General features: G+C 46.4%; 1 long non-coding RNA gene across 1 annotated transcript; it reads right to left on the reverse strand.

The window, feature by feature from the left end:
• Positions 1 to 710: 710 nt before the first annotated feature.
• Positions 711 to 4400, reverse strand: LOC123449461. Its single transcript, XR_006632016.1, has 2 exons — positions 4321 to 4400; positions 711 to 4254 (listed from the first exon to the last, which is right to left on the reverse strand). It is a non-coding gene; the product is annotated as an uncharacterized LOC123449461 (long non-coding RNA).
• Positions 4401 to 20502: the final 16102 nt, after the last annotated feature.

The raw sequence follows: 20502 nt of genomic DNA on the forward strand, positions 1-20502 counted from the left end.
CCGTGGTTGGGAATTTATATGCAGCTTAACAGGTAGCACTGCAGTAGCATCTACAGTAGTGGGCTAAACTTACTGTCGGCATGTCTAAATAAAATGAACAAGAGCATATAAACGCTGTACATGAGGCCTTTGATGCAAATCTCTACTCACGTTCGCATCTTTCTGAACAATCGTTGTACACGAGGCCTTTCATGCAAATCTATACACTCACTTTCCTTTGGGGTCGTATAAGAAAAACACCGACCTAGTACAGCTTCAGAAAGGAACCAGCAAGTTCCTGGAGGACAGTCAGTTCTAACACTGACCATAGAAAGGATGCATTTCCAAGCTTGAATCACATGCTGCCACATTGTGACGACCATTCACTGTTCAATTAGGAAAGTAATAAGCACTGTAACTTCTACTTGCTTCATCCACTGTTACTCAATTTCAAATATTTGGAGGCCATGCAAGTTCTAATGCAAACGATGCAGAGTTCCCTCCACATTTTCTCATCCGGGCTTGGGACCGGCAAAGGCAGTGTTAAACTACAAAACTACAAAACACAAAAATTAGCAAACACTACAACCAATTATTACAGCTAAGCATACAAGCCACACCATCAATCAACAAAATTAAAGGCAATAAATATCTGCACAAGACCATAAGACATAGGGGCACAAACAAAGAAAGCTATAAATTCCAGAACCTGGATGAGAAACTAATTTCTATAGTGGGGTGAGGGTGATTCAAACCTTTAATCTTGAAAATAAGAATATATACCAACATCTGGAGGATGATTATCTTTCACAGTTTTATCCCATTAGAGGGTCAAAGGAGATACTTTTGTGACCTAAAAATCCAGACTATGAAATATAATGTGTGGCCTATGTATAACTGGAGATAAGCTATGCAATTGGCAGTAATCATTAGTATTTTTGCTAGTTGCCAAGGAAATTGAAATTAGGGAGTTCACAGAAAACCAATATTATATGTAATTAAAGATTTGAGAATATGTAGTTGAAGATCCCATAAACCAGATCAGATTAGACATCAGAAGAAGGTATGTGTGAAAGCATTTTTGTCTTTAATCCAGGAATGTGAGCTACTTGAGTTGAAAGTTAGACAATCAGCAGGAATCATGTATGTGTGAACGCATTTTTGTCTTTAATCCAGGAACGTGAGCTACTTGAGTTGAAAGTACAAAATCAGCAGGAATCATGAAATTAGCCAGACTGTTTTGCTAGTTGTCATATTAAAACTAGGAAGTTCCCCAGCAAACCGAGAAGATGCATAGTGTGATGTAATCCAGATCCCACTGGAGAAGCACCAATGAGAAGAACATCATTTTCTGAAAATCAATTCCGTACCACCAAACCGGTAACATAATTAGTTGAGATGACAGTAATCTAAGAAATCAGGAGTAGTGTTCAGGGCAAACTATTTATTCAAGCTTCCAGTTTAGAAGCTTCAACTCTCCATTGTTTTAGTACATGGCAATAATTCCTTAGCCTCTTCTCTGCATATCAAGTCATCAACATTACCTAACTGTTAAACCAACTCAAGTGAGAGAGCCAGCAAACTAGGTGGGATCTTTCTTTATCACCGAAGTTAGAAATCTGTGCACATCCAAAATTGATTGTGCGTCATAAGATGATCCAAAAGAACTCGCCAGGAAAATAGTTAAATAAACAAACCAAGTGTGGACAAGAATATGTAGAATAGTAGCCCGACAAGTCTTTTACTGCATTCAGAGCTCATATACATGTATTAGGTAATAAATCTGCAAGACGCTAGAGATAAAATTATAGATAGCAGCCTAATATTAAAACCCAACTTCCAGAAACAGTACGGCAACCAAGTAGTAATTAGTATGAACTGATATTTCCATTGTTGAACCCTTGTTTGAGACTAATGAAGGAATTTCCAGTTAGGACATCATTACTTCTAGCATTTTGTTGATTCGGAGCAAAAGATGAGATCATATTCTGTCCAAACCACATGCAAGTTGAAGCAGAAACCAAGTAAGATGCTTCAGGACGGTTGGAAAATGAGATGCGCACACTACTAACTCCAAACTACCACTGAATGCAAGTTCAAACTGAAAGCTGCCACAAAGACCAAACCATGTCTCAAGATCAAGATTATCAGAAGTCAAACTGCCAGGAAGCAGACAATCCATTAGCTTGACCAAGTCCCCGCATCAACTGACGTAGTGCTAGATTTTCCAACTCTACAAGCTTCCAATAAAACCTCTTCACGCAGCAACGAACAGAAGACATGATGCGTAACCATTTTGGAGAAAACTGAAACATCAAAACTAGCAAGGAGATGGGGATAAGCCTGGTTTAGTTAAGTTATATGCACATTGGTTTGAATTATTCTCACTGCATGCCACATTCGCATGGAACTAAAAGCTACTGACAAGAAAGAACATGTTTGGAATGCTATAAGTTAACAGAGAGAAGTTGGACAAGATCAAATCAGGAAGTAGTCAGGGCAAGCCTACGCTCAAATGCTGGAGAACAACCAAAAATCCAAGTAATACTCAGAACAGGAACCAAATTCTCACATGGAGAAATCAAACAGGAGGAGAATATATCCAAATACTCCAGTCATGCCTCAAGACACTTATGAATCCTCAACCATGCAGGCATGACCAATAATTACTATCCCAAACTTAAGATATCATCCGAAGAGCTAAATAACAACCATGAATCACTCAAACCTCTACCCTTCAATACGATCTCCACTGTCTTGAATCTAAAGGAACAAAGGCGCATACATAAACGAGATAAAATTCACCTTGTATTACGTGACAGACAGGATCGTTGATTAGCCATTGGAGATTGGAGAAAAGAGGAACAAAGCTAACTTTTGCATTCAGAGCAGAGCAGACACTGAGATGACTCTACAGGGCACACCCACTAATTCCATCATATACTGCAAAGAACAAGCCCACCAGGCCAACAGACCAACAGAAGCACATGGATGTGGAGTACAGATATAACAAAGTAAACCATAGAGAGGATCATAAACCAAAAAGGTAACATATTTTGAATGGCTACCATCATGGCTGCAATCACAGGAAGGCAGGAGGAAAAAATACAATCAATGCTACAGCCTACAAGCAAAAGGCAACCAAGAGAACAGAAGTTTCTTCAGGAGATAACCATCTTAAGATAACTTTTCGGTTGTAGAGAGCACTGAATTTTGCCGGTGTAGGTCCCATCTAGACTAAAGCCCTAGAGAAACCTTAATCTTACACATCCACCAAATCAGTCTGAATGTTCAAATTGTCTCCATAAGATAATTTATATGTTGAACAAATCGCAATGAATTGGAAAGGTGTAGGGTTTAGAAGATCTTCAAACAGATAACTCCGCACCAGGTTGGACCTAAATAGTCAATTAGGACCTGCAACGACCAAGAGACCTTCCCATGATTTTTTGCTTTGGGGAGACGAAACTACTTAAAACAGCTATATAATGCATCAAAACATTGAGGTGATAGGATAAGCCTGCTTGTCTGGGAGAGATCAGTTAGGCAACAACCCCAGTACCAAATAGCAAACTAAATTCTCTCATCCATGTCAATATCTGCAAGGTCACATAGTTACCAAGGGCAGAGAAAACTATAGGAAGGACAATGTTCAAAGCAAATCTGGAAAGATTGAAGTCAACAGAAGAAACCGTCTGTAACATGCAGGGCACCTTCCGGAAAGCCCCCATAAGTCCAATAGCTGGAGAACAATCCATATCAGAGATGTTGTAAGCTAAATTTGACTGTGCAAGCAAAGAAACTAAATCGAGGAGGATCGATTATAAACACTGTTCAGAAATTCTCTGATCCCCATCCCATGGTTAACTATCCAATCCACAGCCTCAATCCAGAACGAATACTTCAGCGCACAAGATCCTAGCTTATAACCATCCATTGAGCCATAACTAATCAAAATAACCACGAACAGCAAAGCAAACCTCGATCCTTTCATTCATCACTCCACAACATCCTGCATCTCAAGGAGCACAAACACATACCATAAGCGAGATCAGCTTTTACAACGAGAACAAACGAGAATCCACCTCATATCAAGGGACACTAATACTGACGAACCATTATAGTATAAGACATATCGAAGAATTTAAGGTATAGCCACTCAAATCTTTTGTCACCGAGCACAGATGAGGGATCCAGTAAACCAATGTGACCAAACATGGGAAACTGACCATAGGGAGCTTCATGTCCAAACCAGATTCAGATCCACATCCAGTCCTGCAAGGCAACTCATGGAGGCGGCAATAGCAAATGAAACAAACAGACCATCTACAAGACACTGACCTGACTCCATGTACAGAGTACAGATTTGGTACAAACTCCTAACAATTATATCCTGCAACCCACACTTGTAGAAGACCAATAGAATACAGGGATCAAGAGTTAACAGACAACAAATCGAACAACGGAGAGCTAGATTGCAAACCAAAATATTTAACAGATTCCGCATCATTACCCACATGGCCTGGGCTAAAGAAAAATCTGCAACCACAGGAAGAGCAGGAGCAAAAACCTATATCAAAGACATGGCTGAGTAGCTAAATGAAATTAAAAAAGGGATGGCAAGAGTTTTTTTTGGTTGTAGGATGTGCCATTAGTTGAAAGCTTCGGATTATCCTTGGATTCATGAACCTCTGTATATGAATCTGTATTTAGAATATATTGCCTAGTAAGATAATCTGAATGAATTGAAAGTAGATTTAGAAGATCTGCAAACAGATTCATCAGAGGAAAATTTTCAGTTAAGGGGAAATTTTCATTTGAAAGCTTGAGTTTGGCAACTACAACCTGCAACAAGCAAGGGAGCTTCCTATAAATTTTCAGATAGGGGAAAATGTTACTTATAAATAGCTAATGTATGGATCAAATGATGGACGGGAACAAGTAAGCCTGTTTTGGATAGCAAGTTCAGCTATGGTTGACGAATGACAACAACACCAGTTCCAAACTGCAGGTATATCCTTTCCAAGTCAATTTCTGGAAGCCACCAAGAAGTAGTTTAAATCAGAATTTTGGGGAACCAAAACAAAACAGCGGAGAAACTAAAACAAAGGGAGATAACTTTAAAGGTTGTCTAAGTTATGATGAGTTGACAAAATGGTAGATTTAGAAATACTGCATCTCAGCACCAGGTTGGACTTGAATTCGTCAACTACAACCTGCACCAGGAAGATACCTTTCTACTCCCTCCGTTCCTAAATATAAGTCTTTTTAGAGATTTCACTAGGAGACCACATACGGAGCAAAATGAGTGAATCTACACTCTAAAGTATGTCTAAATACATCCGTATGTAGTCTTCTAGTGAAACATCTAAAAGGATATTTAGGAACGGGGGGAGTATAAGTTAGGAAAAACTAGGCTCAGCCAAAGCATGCATCAAACGATGAGGATGTAAAGATTAAGTAAGCATGTCTCAGTTGGGGGTAGGGATGACGGGTTAGCACACCGGTTCCAAACTGCAATTATCGAAGCCAGTATCTGCAAGAGCTGAGAATTACTGACTAAGGGCAGAGACAATACATCTGGAGAGTTCAATTATATTGAATAAGAAAGGTCAGGAAAGTCAAGGAACAGAAAAAGAACCATCATGCCGAGGCAAAATAGGACCACCATCTAGGCCGTGTAATTCCAATTTCTGAACAACCATCAACAGATCACAATCAGAATTGTTGGGAGACTAACTGAACTCTGGAGAAGAAGAAACTAAACTGAGAAAGGTAATGATCATCCAACGCAGATCACCAAGACGATAGGTGCTCCCCGCTAAGCCGTATAACCCCAATTTCTGAAGAACCACCAACAAATGTAAATCAGAATTGTCGTAGACATAAGGTGAGCTGTGGAGAGAAATAAATGAAATGGAGGAAGTAATGATTCATCCAAAGCAGATCAGGAAGAAGAAGACAAGTCACCCCCGCCGCTAAGCCAAATCCAAATTTCTGGAGATCCACCAATGATAATCCAAATCAGAACCTCTGGAGAGTAAATTATTGAATTTTGCAAATGAAAAAGTTAAGTCAGAGGGATCAAGAATTTGAGATCATCCAAACACGGATCACAAGTTCCAGGTAGATGAGCGATCCAAAACTTCAGTTGAACACCAAAACATTGTCCTCCTGAAAGACCTGACCATTTATATATCAGAAACCAAACCTCCACCCTTTGACTCATCACTGTGGAACCACTACCCTCTTGCTTCTGCTGCATCTAAAGGAGCACAAACACACACCAAAAGCGAGATCAGCTGCTACACAATAAGAATCCACCAGGACCTTGAATCCACCTCTTATTAGCTGATGATGATGGAACTCGTGATGAGAACCAGAAGACCACATGAGCGATAGCCATTCAAATCTGACCTGCCTCAAATTCCCTTAGACATACAAGGATATCCTCATACCTGGCCCAGTCTTGCAACCAACCCATGGAAGCCATCAGAAATGAACCAACAGCCAAGACACTGACCTGACACTGTGACACGTTTTAGGTACAGGTTTGCCTGTGGGCACAAATTTCCTAAATATATCAGATAGCAATGCGCAGGAAGACCAACGCAGTACAGATAACTAATCAAACCACAAAGAAATAGATGGCAAACTAGACGATTTTAACAGATTCAGACTCACTTCCAGCATTGTCCTAGGCCAAAACAAATCTGCAACGACATGGAGGGCACAAGCAAAAAACAAAATCAAAGACATGAACATGTAGCTGAATTAAATAAAAATAAGAGGGATAATGATTAAGTTTTTTTTCCGGTTGTAGGATGTGCCACTAGTTTGAAGCTTCATTCTTGCACCTTTGCAGCTAAATATGAATTTGTAATATTGCCTAGTAAGAACTCTTCGTATTATTATCTAAAGTTAAGGAATTGAGAAGATAGATTTAGAAGAACTGCAAACTCAGCATCAGGATGGTGGCCTTGAGTCCGTGAACTACGACCTGCAGCGAGCAAGATACCTTTCTACAAATAAATGTTTCGGTTAGGGAGAAAACTTGATTAAACAATGAGTTGAAGATAAAATAAAGTAACCCTGTCTCGACTAGGAAGGTCAGGTAGGCAACACAAGTTCCAATTATATCCCTTGCAAGATACTATCTGCAAGAGCTGAGCATGACTAAGGCAGGGGAAACTACTGTCTTCTGAGTTATAATTATTTCCATAAGAAAGATCCAGAAAGTTGAACCCCATAAGAAGAAACGCCATGCCGAGCCACCTGCTAGCCTACTTAATTCCAGTTCCCGGAGAGCCAGCAACGAATGAAAATCAGAGTTGTTGGGAGACTAATTGAATTGTGGAGAACAAATTAAACAGAGAGTAATCATCGAGGTCAGCAATAGGATGAATGGCTCCCATTAGGCCCTGTAATCCCAATTTCTGGACAACCAGCAAAATATACAAATCAGAATTGTACTGCAGTAGACTAATAAACTGTACGGTGCAAACCAAGAAACTAAATTAGGAGGGATTCCTTGATATTATTATCCAAACGCAGATCGGGCGTTCCAGCCTAGGTAGGTTGGTATAATAACTAATAAGAGATTGAAAAGCTTGCTCATCCGAGAAGACCTGACCATATCAGAATAACCGCTGGACTGTAATAACCAATCAATCAAAACAACCATGAACATAAATCAAACCTCCAGAAGGCCAAAAGCAAACTAGATCAGCCGGTACTGCAAGAATCCACGAGGGCCACGAATCCACCTCGTATTAACCGATGACGACGGCGGAACTCGTGACGAGAGCGCTCGGTATCGGGAACAAGGAACCGGAAGGCCGCACGGGCGACGGACGCTCAATTCAATCAATTCATCAAATCTTGAAATCACCGACGAACGCTGGTAGATGACGACCGATCTGATCGAACGCGAGAAACTGACCTTGCTTCGGCCCACCCTCGGATCACCCGGAACCAGACGCAGAAGCAAAACCAAACGGCTCGATGGAACCCACCACCGATCGCTCCCCGGAGTCGCACGGAGGCGGACGAGACGGGCCGAATCCCCTGCGACCGCGGGCACCGGAGGCAGAAGCGATGGCAAAATCAAGCGCGATTCGAAAACGAATCGAGGTTTGATGGACGAGGGGGAGGAAACGGTGGCGGAGACGCGAGGAGACGATCGATCGAGGGCGGAGGCGCGGCCGGAACAAAGGCTCCACAGAGAGAGAGAGAGAGGGGGGGGGGGGGGGGGGGGAGGCCGGAGCGCGGGGTGGAGGGGGCGCACCTCGGCGCCTTTTGTAGCCGGCGCGGAGGCGGTGGGGGAGGGGGAGGCGGAGCCGGCCTGGCGCCAACCGGTTCCTTACCGGACGCGGCTTTCCCGAGCGCTTTCGCCGCGCTGGCATGGACGCGGGTTAGGCAAGGCATAACTACGCTTTGCGGGGACGGGTGGGCGGCCGAAATCCAACCACGTCGAACTCGCCCCTTTGCCCGTCGGCCGCGGCCCGTCCCCCGGTCGAGCCGTGTTCCTTTGCCTGCCGTGTTGAGAGGATTCTGGTGGTTAGGCTGAGGTCACGGGAGTTCATGAAGAGGTCGAGCTCGTCCAATTCAAACCGGCGACGATCGATTGCGGTGTCCAGCGACCTTTTCCGGCGTGCGCTGATGAATTCCGACAAGTTTAGGGCAAATTCCGGCAAACTCCGCGGCGACGTGTTTGCTCGGGCGAGGTTTGACCGGTATACGGGGCGCTTAGAATCGGCCTTCCAACCTTCAAAAATAAGGGTTTCAAGTGTGGCTTTAGTGTGCCCCTTAAAAAATTTATGGGTTGGACCACTTTTACTGTTTCTGTTATGCACGCTTTTTGCGACCAGAAGTGTAAAACGTAATTTTTTTTACGGATTTGATCACTTATACGAGGTCTGTTAGAGATGTTGTTACATGCTTTTTACGAGATGAGTTAAAGCTAGCAAATTACGATTGGACTAAGGAAGTAAGGGGCCCCACCCACCTAAAAATCAGGGGGTGCATGATTAGTTGGTTAGGAAGTAGCATGTAGAAGAATCTAAAACCTCGTACGTCTAGCATTTTTGCTTTAGAGCATCTCCGTTCGTCCTCCAACAGATTCCTAGGACGTATTTTTTAATATTGATAGTGAAAAATCAAACCAGTCGTGTCTTCAACGCCTCGTTTATCGTTGGTTTGGATCGAAATAACAACCGACGAACCCGAGCCAAACCAAGCCCCCCGAGGGTCGTCGGGGGTGCCGGTCGAAGCGAAAAGGCACGCGGGCCAGCGTTGTCGGCAACACACAAGCATAATTCCGACGTTTTCTCCCCCTTTCCCTCAATTTTCCTCATTGCTTCTCCTTCTCCGCTTTCGCTCCCGCCATCCGGTCGCCATGCCACCGAAGAGGTATTCCGCCCCTCGCCCTGTTGCCGATTCCACCCAGTTGAAGTCGAGGAAGCCGTTGGAACACCGTCGGCCGTTTCGAACGCCATGTGGAATGCAGATGTCCAGCGCTGGGAGGCGGTCACAACCAACAAGCGGAGCAGGCTCATCGCCAAGAAGGCCAGGGACGCGGCGGCAACGGCGACAGCGGTGGCCAAGCAGGGAGAGGCGCCTTGCGCGGGGATGATGAATCCGCCCGGCCACTACGAGCGGGCTGCATGGGGGAGTCAGCAGAGCGTCGCGTCGCCGGCCAACTTCTCACCGCCGTTGCCGCCATCCTCGGGGTACGCACCCGCGCCTGGCTACTCCGACGGCGACGTGCATGACTGTTTCAACCCCAACATCACCTTCCCACATGGCGCGCCGCAGCGTTCCTCCCCCTCCGGCTTCAACCCCGGCCCGCGCACTCCCTCCCCCGTGTTCAACGCCGGTCTCAACACCCGGTACAACTACTTGCCGCTGGCGTACTCATGAGCCTCGTCTGCGCCGCCTCTGTGTTGGGGTGCCCTACCCTTTGTACGTGGCTCGGCGCCATAGTTTAGCCACATCGACGCCGACATGGACGAGATCATCACGAGCGGCTTCGTCGCCGCCACGTCCTTCCCAGGGTTCGGCGTGCAAGATGAAGCGACGGACACCGCCGTTGACATGGACGACGAGCTCGGCAACGCCGAGGAGGAGGAGGGGGAAGAGTAGGTGGAAGCGGAACCGGAACCAACGCCGAAAACGAGAAAAAATAAGCGGGCGTCGAACGCTAGGACGGGTGAACCCCGCGTCAAGTAGACGTCCAAGGAAGTCGAGTGCCTTGCCGAAACCTGGAAGACCGTCAGCATCGACCCGATTATCGGCGTGAATCAGAACACCGACACATAGTGGAGGGTAATCAAGATGTTGGGGAACGTTGCATGGGAAACAAAAAAAAATCCTACGCACACGAAGACCTATCATGGTGATGTCCATCTACGAGAGGAGATTAGATCTATGTACCCTTGTAGATCGCTAAGCGAGAAGCGTTAAGAAACGCGGTTGATATAGTGGTACAGCTTCGTGATTCAAATCACCGTCGTCGCACGATCTCTCCCACGAACGGTTCCCATCTAGCGCCGAACGGACGACACATCCACGTTCAGCACATGTACAGCTCGATGACGATCTCGGCCTTCTTGATCCAGCAAGAAAGACGGAGAAGTAGATGAGTTCTCCGGTAGCGTGACGGCGCTCCGGTGGTGGTGATGATCTACTCCTGCCACGAGCTCCGTAGAAATCCGATCTAGAGGTAAAACTATGTGGAATAGGCTAGAATTGCACGTGGCAAAGTTGTGTCTCAAAAACCCCTAAACCACCAATATATATAGAAAAAGGGGAGGGGCTAGCCTTGGGGCACAAGAGCCCCAAGGGTGCGCCGGCCGAAGGGGTGGAGGAGGACTCCTCCTCCAATTCGGTTTGGGAAGGAGTCCTCCTCTTCCTTCCCACCTCCCTCTTTCCTTTTTTTTCATTTCCTTTGGTGTTTTTTTCTTGTGGCGCCATAGCCCTCTTGGGATGACTCCACCAGCCCACTAAGGACTTGGTGTGCCACCCTAAGGCCATGGGCTCACTCCCGAGTGGGTGGGCCCCTCCCGGTAAACACCCGGAACCCATTCGTCACTCCCGGTACACTGCCGGTAATGCCCGAAACTTTTCGGTGACCAAATGAAACCATCCTATATATCAATCTTCGTTTTTGGACCATTCTGAAAACCCTCGTGACGTCCGTGATCTGATCCGGGACTCCGAACAACATTCGGTAACCACACATTTAACTCAACTATACTAAAACATCATCGAACCTTAAGTGTGAAGACCCTGCGGGTTCGAGTGTTGGGGAACGTCGCATGGGAAACAAAAATTTTCCTACGCGCACGAAGACCTATCATGGTGATGTCCATCTACGAGAGGGGATGAGTGATCTATGTACCCTTGTAGATCGTACAGCAGAAGCGATTAGAGATCGCGGTTGATGTAGTGGAACGTCCTCACGTCCCTCGATCCGCCCCGCGAACAATCCCGCGATCAGTCCCACGATCTAGTACCGAACGGACGGCACCTCCACGTTCAGCACACGTACAGCTCGACGATGATCTCAGCCTTCTTGATCCAGCAAGAGAGACGGAGAGGTAGAAGAGTTCTCCGGCAGCGTGACGGCGCTCCGGAGGTTGGTGATGATCTTGTCTCAGCAGGGCTCCGCCCGAGCTCCGCAGAAACACGATCTAGAGGAAAAACTATGGAGGTATGTGGTCGGGCAGCCGTGAGAAAGTCGTCCCAAATCTGCCCTAAAAGCCCCATATATATAGGAGGAGGGAGGGGGACCTTGCCTTGGGGTCCAAGGGATCCCCAAGGGGTCGGCCGAGCCAGGGGGGAGGACTCTCCCCCCCCAAACCGAGTCCTACTTGGTTTGGTGGGAGGGAGTCCTTCCCCCTCCCCACTTCTCCCCTTTTTTTTCTTTCCTTTGATATTTTCTCTTCCTTGGCGCATAGGATTTGGTGGGCTGTCCCACCAGCCCACTAAGGGCTGGTGTGACCCCCCCAAATACCTATGGGCTTCCCCGGAGTGGGTTGCCCCCCTCCGGTGAACCCCCGGAACCCATTCGTCATTCCCGGTACATTCCCGGTAACTCCGAAAACCTTCCGGTAATCAAATGAAGTCATCCTATATATCAATCTTCGTTTCCGGACCATTCCGGAAACCCTCGTGACGTCCGTGATCTCATCCGGGACTCCGAACAACATTCGGTAACCAACCATATAACTCAAATACGCATAAAACAACGTCGAACCTTAAGTGTGCAGACCCTGCGGGTTCGAGAACTATGTAGACATGACCCGAGAGACTCCTCGGTCAATATCCAACAGCGGGACCTGGATGCCCATATTGGATCCTACATATTCTACGAAGATCTTATCGTTTGAACCTCAGTGCCAAGGATTCGTATAATCCCGTATGTCATTCCCTTTGTCCTTCGGTATGTTACTTGCCCGAGATTCGATCGTCAGTATCCGCATACCTATTTCAATCTCGTTTACCGGCAAGTCTCTTTACTCGTTCCGTAATACAAGATCCCGCAACTTACACTAAGTTACATTGCTTGCAAGGCTTGTGTGTGATGTTGTATTACCGAGTGGGCCCCGAGATACCTCTCCGTCACACGGAGTGACAAATCCCAGTCTCGATCCATACTAACTCAACTAACACCTTCGGAGATACCTGTAGAGCATCTTTATAGTCACCCAGTTACGTTGCGACGTTTGATACACACAAAGCATTCCTCCGGTGTCAGTGAGCTATATGATCTCATGGTCATAGGAATAAATACTTGACACGCAGAAAACAGTAGCAACAAAATGACACGATCAACATGCTACGTCTATTAGTTTGGGTCTAGTCCATCACGTGATTCTCCCAATGACGTGATCCAGTTATCAAGCAACAACACCTTGTTCATAATCAGAAGACACTGACTATCATCGATCAACTGGCTAGCCAACTAGAGGCATGCTAGGGACGGTGTTTTGTCTATGTATCCACACATGTAAATGAGTCTTCATTCAATACAATTATAGCATGGATAATAAACTATTATCTTGATACAGGAATTATAATAATAACTATACATTTATTATTGCCTCTAGGGCATAATTCCAACATCGAGAACTATGTAGACATGACCGGAGATACTCCTCGGTCAACATCCAATAGCGGGACCTGGATGCCCATATTGGATCCTACATATTCTCCGAATATCTTATCGGTTGAACATCAGTGTCAAGGATTCATATAATCTCGTATGTCATTTCCTTTGTCCTTCGGTATGTTACTTGCCCGAGATTCGATCGTCGGTATCCGCATACCTATTTCAATCTCGTTACCGGCAAGTCTCTTTACTCGTTCTGTAATATAAGATCCCGTGACTTACACTTAGTCACTTTGCTTGCAAGGCTTGTGTGTGATGTTGTATTACCAAGTGGGCCCCGAGATACCTCTCCGTCACACGGAGTGACAAATCCCAGTCTTGATCCATACTAACTCAACGGACACCTTCGGAGATACCTGTAGAGCACCTTTATAGTCACTCAGTTACTTTGCGACGTTTGATACACACAAGGTATTCCTCCGGTGCCACTGAGTTATATGATCTCATGGTCATAGGAATAAATATTTGACACGCAGAAAACAATAGCAATAAAATGACACGATCAATATGCTACGTTCATAGTTTGGGTCTAGTCCATCACATGATTCTCCTAATGATGTGATCCAGATATCAAGTGACAACACTTGCATATAGTGAGAAAACCTTGACTATCATTGATCAACTGGCTAGCCAATTAGAGGCTTGCTAGGGACATTGTTTTGTCTATGTATCCATACATGTATCTATGTTTTCATTCAATACAATTATAGCATGAATAATAAATGATTATCTTGTAACAGGAAATATAATAATAACTATTTTGTCATTGCCTCTAGGGCATATTTCCAACACAAGACGGCGTTCGACGAACGCAAGCTGATCGACCTTGACTTCGGCAATATCCAGATGGACCGTGGCGACAATCTAGCCGGCCTGCCACAAGTGGCATGGGGAGGTCGCTGCTTGCCCGGAAAGCGGTGCCAACATCGAGGGTCGGGTATGGACATAGTTCGCCGTCCCCAGTTCGTCACGTCACCGTGTACTTTGCCGACACGTTTTGTCCGTGGTTGTGCAGATGGTTCGGATGTTTATCATGTACCGTCAATACAACGAGGACCAAGAGTTCAAGTTTCTTCATGTGTTCTCTAGGATCAAGTCGTGCAAGAAGTGGAGGGACGTTCGGTTCGCTCCCGCCATGTCACGCCCAAGATGCAACCCTATCCTCAATTTGGCACGAGGGCCTCGTCAGGGATAGAAGCGCATCTCGTCGTGTCGCAAGAATGGATATCGTTACAAGTACATGTACTGAAAAGAAGAGATATATAAAGAGTTGGCTTACACTCGCCACAAGCTACATCAGAGTCACATCAGTACATTACATAATCATCAAGAGTAAGAGCAGGGTCCGACTACGGATGAAAACAAACGACAAAAGAAGAACGACGTCCATCCTTGTTATCCCAGGCTGCCGGCCTGGAACCCATCCTTGATCGATGAAGAAGAATAAGAAGAAGCAACTCCAAATGTACAATCAATGCGCTCGCGTCAAGTAACCTTTACCTGTACCTGCAACTGGTGTTTTAGTAATCTATGAGCCAGAGAGGACTCGGCAATCTCATTTCCAAAGGTATCAAGACTAGCAAAGCTTAATGGGCGAGGCATGGTTAAGTGGTGAGGTTGCAGCAGCGGCTAAGCATATATTTGGTGGCTAAACTTACGAGTACCAGAAATAAGAGGGGGAAGATCTACGCATAGCGGACGTGGACTACTGTTGATCAAATGAATGATCCTGAACACCTACCTACGTCAGACATAACCTCACCATGTCCTCGATCGGAGAAGGAACTCACGAAAGAGACAGTCACGGTTACGCACACAGTAGGCATGTTTTTAATTAATTAACTTCAAGTTATCTAGAACCAGTGTTAAACAAAGTTTCCACGTTGCCACATAACCGCGGGCACGGCTTTCCGAAAAGATTTAACCCTGCAGGGGTGCTCCAACTAGTCCATCACAAATTACCACAAGCCGCATAGAAACCCTCAATCACGAAGCTCGCGATCTCGTCGGATTCCCTAGTGGAAAACCTCCACTCTGAGATTACCCAAAGCATCACCGGAATCCCGATGCACAAGATATCTCGTCAAAGGTAAAACTAATCCAGCAAGGCCACCCGGTGTGTCGACGAACGCGATAGGAGCCGCGTATCTCGTTCTTAGGACACACCGTCTATGCATAGTGGACGGTAGCCAAACCTCGAGTTGCCCCGAGGTGGCACCGCCGACTGCTGGGTGGGTGGACCAACTCTCATGCGGAGCACTGGCCCGGGGGTTGATTAAATTATCCTCGGGGTCCGGAAAGTCCCTATGCAATTTATTAGGTGATTAGGCAAATGTAGTACCAAAGTTGGGCCTTGCCAGACCAGCTTTAATCTAAAACGAATTATCAAGGGGGTCCCCATAACAACCCCGATTTTGTTAGGAGCGCTCAATTATGGAACATAACACCGGTAGCCGGAAACTAAGGAGGCAAAGGTGGAACAAAACACTAGGCTAGAAAGGCCGAGCCTTCCACCTTTTACCAAGTATATAGATGCATTAAATTTAATAGCATTTAATATGGTGATATAACAAAGAACCCATGTTTTCACATGGAAGCATCTGCACCTGCAACTAGCAACGCTAACACAGGGTTAAGCAAGCGGTAACATAGCCAATCAGTGGTTTGCTAGGTCGAACAGATTGAAGTGGCATTGTTGAGAGGCTGATATTTAACAAGTGGTAGGTAACGAGACATAAACGTTAGAAACGGTAAAACTAGCGTGGCAATGATAGTAATGGTATCTGGGGAAATGGTCATCTTGCCTGAGATCCCGCTTGGAAGAAGAATGACTCCGTGAAGCAGACGAACCGATGTAGTCGAACGGTCCTCACTTCCGACACGCTTGCGGAACTCTATCGAGACGGGGAAAACCGGAACAAGCATCAACACATGATATACACCACACGATGCACAACATAAATGATGCATGAACGGTCTAATGCAAGGCATGCCAATCACAACAATCAAACACTACACATTAAGTGAAGCTCGATATGCAACGAGTTGCATATCGACGAAACTCCACGTCTAATTATTTAGTTCACTCCCGTTCAGGTACACGGCTATATTAAAAGGTTGTTAACATGGCAAGGGGTGAATCACAAATTAATCTACCTAGCTAGGCATTTTAAATGAGACCAGAAACGACATATAGCATCTCCGAAATGACCCCACGTGTTAAATCTTAATTCTGTCCAGATTTGTCCTAATCATATTTTAGGTTTGTTAAATGGCAAAACAAAGTGGTGCATGTGATTCTACACGTCGTTCTAGCCCATTTACATCTGTGGCACATCTCCAACGGAGCTACGGTTTAAAAACTATGGGCTAAACCGTTTAACACGTCGACACGCAAAATGGGGTAAGCAGCACACTAAACAGATCTAATTATGCATGAGAGTTGGTTTTTGTGAAACTACAGAAAATTCTAAGCAACTTACATCTTGAAATCATTTTAATCCGAGGCACGGTTTAACAGGTACGGACGTTCTAAAACATAGTACAACTAAAAAAAATGAAAATAATATGGGCAGATGGGATTTGATCCATGACCTCATGGATATAAGGCGTGCCGCTAACCAGCTCAGCTGGCTACTTACACGCGACATAACTGGGCTTCTACCTAAATGAAACTGCGCATCAGCTCATCCTCGAAGGAGAAAATGCATAAAAAGAATGTGCAGCCGTGGGGTTTCGAACCAAAGACCTCCTTGCTGCAGACCAAGGAGCTAACCAGCTGGGCTACGCTAGCACTATGATAAGAAAAGGATCCTTGCTCTTCTTAAATCATACCAGGCGCTAACTGACGAAACTGAAAACAAAGACAGATATGTTCTGTCTGCCAGAACGGGGATGCAGGTCGGGGCGGTTGCGGGTTGGCCGCTGGCTTCGGCGGGGCGTCAGCGGGATGGGCGGATCCGGTAGAGGGGGTCCCGTTTCTAGGCCTGGAGAAGCTTCCGGCGGCTCAAGATCCATTGGTGATGGCCATCCATGGCGTCCCTAGGGCTGTTGCTCCTGGTTCAGACAAGTTCAAAGAAAAAGATTAGAGAGAGAGAGGGGATCAACAAGAGGAGGAAGGAGAGCAGGAAGGAGAGGGGTGTTGGAATTATGCCCTAGAGGCAATAATAAATATTGTTATTATTGTAATTCCTGTATCAAGATAATCGTTTATTATCCATGCTATAATTGTATTGAATGAAGACTCATTTACATGTGTGGATACATAGACAAAACACCGTCCCTAGCAAGCCTCTAGTTGGCTAGCCAGTTGATCAAAGATAGTCAGTGTCTTCTGATTATGAACAAAGTGTTGTTGCTTGATAACTGGATCACGTCATTAGGAGAATCACGTGATGGACTAGACCCAAACTAATAGACGTAGCATGTTGATCGTGTCATTTTATTGCTACTGTTTTCTGCGTGTCAAGTATTTGTTCCTATGACCATGAGATCATATAATTCACTGACACCGGAGGAATACTTTGTGTGTATCAAACGTCGCAATGTAACTGGGTGACTATAAAGATGCTCTACAGGTATCTCCGAAGGTGTTAGTTGAGTTAGTATGGATCAAGACTGGGATTTGTCACTCCGTGTGACGGAGAGGTATCTCGGGGCCCACTCGGTAATACAACATCACACACAAGGCTTGCAAGCAATGTGACTTAGTGTAAGTTGCGGGATATTGTATTACGGAATGAGTAAAGAGACTTGCCGGTAAACGAGATTGAAATAGGTATACGGATACTGACGATCGAATCTCGGGCAAGTAACATACCGAAGGACAAAGGGAATGACATACGGGATTATATGAATCCTTGGCACTGAGGTTCAAACGATAAGATCTTCGTAGAATATGTAGGATCCAATATGGGCATCCAGGTCCCGCTATTGGATATTGACCGAGGAGTCTCTCGGGTCATGTCTACATAGTTCTCGAACCCGCAGGGTCTGCACACTTAAGGTTCGACGTTGTTTTATGCGTATTTGAGTTATATGGTTGGTTACCGAATGTTGTTCGGAGTCCCGGATGAGATCACGGACGTCACGAGGGTTTCCGGAATGGTCCGGAAACGAAGATTGATATATAGGATGACCTCATTTGATTACCGGAAGGTTTTCGGAGTTACCGGGAATGTACCGGGAATGACGAATGGGTTCCGGGAGTTCACCGGGGGGGGCAACCCACCCCGGGGAAGCCCATAGGCCATAAGGGTGGCGCACCAGCCCTTAGTGGGCTGGTGGGACAGCCCAAAAGGGCCCTATGCGCCATACAAAGGAAAATCAAAGAGAAAGGAAAAAAAAGGGAGGTGGGAAGGAAGGGAAGGACTCCCACCCACCAAACCAAGTCCAACTCGGTTTGGGGGGGAGCCTTCCCCCCTTGGACTCGGCCGACCCCCTTGGGGCTCCTTGAGCCCCAAGGCAAGGTCCCCTCCCTCCCACCTATATATACGGAGGTATTGGGGCTGATTTGAGACGACTTTCCCACGGGAGCCCGACCACATACCTCCACGGTTTTTCCTCTAGATCGCGTTTCTGCGGAGCTCGGGCGGAGCCCTGCTGAGACAAGGTCATCACCAACCTCCGGAGCGCCGTCACGCTGCCGGAGAACTCTTCTACCTCTCCGTCTCTCTTGCTGGATCAAGAAGGCCGAGATCATCGTCGAGCTGTACGTGTGCTGAACGCGGAGGTGTCGTCCGTTCGGTACTAGATCGTGGGACTGATCGCGGGATTGTTCGCGGGGCGGATCGAGGGACGTGAGGACGTTCCACTACATCAACCGCGTTCACTAACGCTTCTGCTGTACGATCTACAAGGGTACGTAGATCACTCATCCCCTCTCGTAGATGGACATCACCATGATAGGTCTTCGTGCGCGTAGGAAATTTTTTGTTTCCCATGCGACGTTCCCCAACAAGGGGAACGGGAGAGGTTATGGCCTGGAGCGGCTTCTGGCGGCCCGGGGTCGCCGATTCCGACCTCCGGCGAGGGCACGAGGCGGTGGGGCTGCGGGGCTCATGCACGGATGGCTCAGAACGAGGCACATGAGGTAGCTCGGGGTGGGCTCGCTTGCTGCAGAAGGAGACGTTCCTGCGAGCTACACCGGTGCAGAGCAGCGGGCTCGCGCGGGCGGACGCGACTAGGCGCGTAGGGGAAGGAGGAGTTCTTAGCGCAGCTGGTTCCCTGGAGAGAGAGCGATTAGGGAGAGAAGAGAGGAAATAAACAGAGGAAGGAGAAGACCGGGCATGGCATGGACCTGCGGCGCGGCTTCCATGGGTGCCGGATGCTGCTGCTCCTGCTCCATGCTTGAGATGGCGCTGCAGCTGGAGGAGCTCCTCGTACGCGGGGTAGGGGTCGATCTGGAACCGACCGTGGCGAGGACGAAGGAGGCCGGGGCGCTCCGACAGAGCACGCCGGATGCGGGCGAAGGAGGGTGTGACAGCCCGAGACCGACGCCCAGAAGATTCTCCCTTCTTTTCCGCTTCCGTCGTGTGATTTGTTTTATTTGTGCCTCGTCATTTAGTTTGCATCGTCGCATCATGCATGACATCTTGCATGGTCTGTCACGTGTGGTGCTTTGAGTGTTGTGCTTCGAGCGATCACCGAGTCGTAGTGCGATAGTAGCTCCCCCTCTTCCCTCTTATTTCGTTTTGTGGTTTGGCTAAAGTTTCGTTTTAACCCCTTTAAAAAATTGTCTTCTTTCAAAAGGGGTCGTCTTCTTCTTTTCAAATAAAAGTTCCTTTTATTAAATGTGGGAGTAACCCCTTGGGTTTTCTTTTATTTCTCCTCTTGTTTTATTTTAAAAACAGTCTCATTTTCTTTTCTTCTTTATAGAGCCTTTATTTTATTCTTTAAATAAAAAAAGGGGTTTTATATTATTATTTCGTAAAATGTTTTAATTTTAATTCTTCAAAGGTTTTATTTTATTTCTTTTAAAAATGCCCAAGCTATCCTTATAGTTGGGGTATATATTTTATTTTCAAGAAGTCAAAAGGCATTTTTTTTATTTTGTTAAAACCTTTTTTTTCTTTTCTTTTGTTTGAGTTTTCTGTTTTTAAAAGTAAAAAAAACACCATATGGGGGAGAGAGCCAGCCTCCCGAGCCGTCCCAGGCCCAGCCGGCTCCCTCCCCAGCCCTAGCGCGCTCATCCCCTCGTCCCCGAGTTCGTTCTCCCGTGCCTTGCCTGCACCGCGCCGCCGGTTGCCCCTGCCTCGCAGCACCTCTCCCCCCAGCCCCGTCGCCCGAGCAGCTCCGCCCCGCATGCGCCATGGCCTGCTGCAGCCCGTCGCAGGAGATGCACCTCGTCG

Source organism: Hordeum vulgare, chromosome 4H (genome assembly GCF_904849725.1).
Source record: "Hordeum vulgare subsp. vulgare chromosome 4H, MorexV3_pseudomolecules_assembly, whole genome shotgun sequence".
NCBI lineage: Eukaryota > Viridiplantae > Streptophyta > Magnoliopsida > Poales > Poaceae > Hordeum > Hordeum vulgare.